Here is a 2,629-nt window from a genome sequence, read left to right as displayed (position 1 = left end):
TATACTTGATTGTATTTGTTAGAACTTTAAGGTTGAATCTTGAACTCCATCCAGTATTTCAGAGTTGAGACATTTGCATTTTAAAAGACACGCACACCAACCTAGAACTGTTGAAAGAACTGGAGATTAGTGATTGAAAGAAAAAAAAAAAGAAAAAAAGGCAGATAGTTTGGCGTTTTGAGTTTCAGAGGTTCCAAGTCAAGGAAAGTTGGCCCATCAAAGAAAATATTCTTCTAGGACTGAAAGTTGAAGGGAACCATTGAGAAAAATTCTTGCTGATGATTACCTGGGTCTACTTGTGAATAGAATTGGGGAATGTTCTATTGGCACCCTTGAGATGAAATGAGAGGGAAAGCTGACGGTTTTGAAGTGCAGGGAGGTGTATGTGAAGCCCCAAACTTGCAGTTCATACTTATTTGACCTAACTTGGATGGCTAGGGTTGATGAGCTGACTAGAAACTGATCAGATGAATATAAAGATGTTTGGTACTCTGAGTAAGCATCAGTTGCTACAGTTTGCCATGGACTGGACTTTTGCTAAGGGATGCAAGTCCTCAAAATTCCAATCAGAATTTAAGTCTTTTCAGATGGTGGAACATACATGTCTTCTCAGTGTACTGGGTTGGTTGTTGTTGTTGTTAGGTGCCTTTGAGTCTGTACTGGTCATGGAGACCTTATGCACAACAGAACGAAACACTGCCTGTTACTGGGCCAACCTCACCACTGTTGCCATGCTTGAGTCCACTAATGCTGCCAATTGGCCAATCCATCTTGTTGGGGGTCTTCCTCTTTTTCTCTGACTCTTGACCTTACCAAACATGATATCCTTCTCCAGTCCCTCCTGACAATATGTCTGAAGTATGAGAGATGAAGTTTGGCCATCTTGACCTCCAAGGAGCACTCTGGCTGTACTTCTTCCAAAATGGATCTGTTGGTTCTTTTGGCAGCCCATGGCTCCAACACCATAACTCAAAAGCATCAATTCTTCTACTGTCTTCCTTATTCATTCTCCAGCTTTCACATGCACATGAGGTTACTGAAAACACCATGGCTTGGGTCAGGTGCACCTTAGTCTTCAAGCTGACATCTTTGCTCTTTGACACTTTAAAACGGTCTTGTGCAGCAGACTTGCCTAATGCAATATGTTGTTTGATTTCTTGACTGCTACTCCATGAGTATTGATAGTTGATCCAAGAAGAATCCAAGGAAAGAACTTCAATCTTTTCTCCGTTGATAAGAATGTTGTTTATTGGCCCAGTGATGAGGATTTTTGCTATTGCTATAAATAGAATCCTGGTGTGGTACTGTGGGTTAATGTGCCAGACTGCCAGCCATTTGAACTGCAAGGTCGGTGGTTCAAGTTCACCAGCTGTTCCTCGGAAACCCTATACAGAGTAGTTATGGGTTGGAATCGAGTCAGTGACACTTAACAACAAAATTGCTGTAAATGTATGAAGTTACTGACTTGAAAAAATTTCATGGGTATGATTAGTTTTAGAATTAGGAGTCAAGGAAAAATCCCCACTGACTAGTTCCTCACTTCTCCAGATGGGTCTGGTGATAAAATTTTATTATTTCAATTGTAATTGTTAATAGTATTTATTATGATGGTCAAACTGTAATTGTAGAAAATATGTAGCTAAAGGAGGGAGTAGTTATCTTTCATTTCAGCAACAGACAATTCTAGGACTATCAAGAAGGAAGGGAGTGAGTTGAGCTTGGGACCCCTGCCTGAGGAAGCAGCGACAGCAGAGATAGTGGCAGACGTGGTGTTATAAAAAGAGAAGCTATGGACTCTAGCTCAGGAACTGAATGAGGCTGTGTGCCTACAGGCTAGATTTTGGCTTTTGGACATTTGAGTGCATCAAATATTTCTGATTTGTTCATTTGTGATGTATAAGGGGAAAATGGAGCCAGTGAGTTTTTGGTTGTATTTGTTTTAGTATATTGTGTCAGGCACAAGTATGATACAACCTAATATAGGCATAGTTATCTCTACTCTTAGGGAAATCCAGAAATGATACACTTCATGGTGGTTTAAGAAGAATAAATGAAGATAAGACCAATAAGTATAAAGAGAAAGAGGAGGATCTGTGAGAAATGACTCTTGTTAGAGTGGTCTATCTTCAGAACTAAGAGAAGTCTTGGGGGTAGCAGACTAGCATAACAGAAGAAGCAAAGTGCAGGGGAAGACCTCGTTTAACCAATCAGGAACATTAAAATAAGAATACACCAAGGAAGGAAATAGGAGAAGTTGATGTGGACAGGGGGAAACTAACTTTAAATGAGAATGTACCCAGTAAGGACTAGTAGACAACCTTGGGAGCATTGTGAACTTCATAATACCCAGTAGAAGGGGAACTGAAGGAGAGACTTTATTGGGACACGGGAATAAAACTGTTTGCAGGCTAACCATTCAGTGCATCTGTCTGTGTCTACTGGACTGGGTGCTTGATTTTGCAAAACTGAATAAAGAAAACCTCTCTCTTGCTAAAATAAGTACATATTGGATTACTTGAGTGTTTGTTGGTATCAATAATGTTTCTCACAGGCTCAAGGATATAGATGTGACATGTTGACATCCAGATGAGAGAAATGCTGAAGTATAAAAACATTGTAAGATATTGAC

Source organism: Chrysochloris asiatica, unplaced genomic scaffold (assembly GCF_000296735.1).
Source record: "Chrysochloris asiatica unplaced genomic scaffold, ChrAsi1.0 scaffold00444, whole genome shotgun sequence".
Classification (NCBI taxonomy): domain Eukaryota; kingdom Metazoa; phylum Chordata; class Mammalia; order Afrosoricida; family Chrysochloridae; genus Chrysochloris; species Chrysochloris asiatica.
This window is presented reverse-complemented; position numbering follows the sequence as displayed.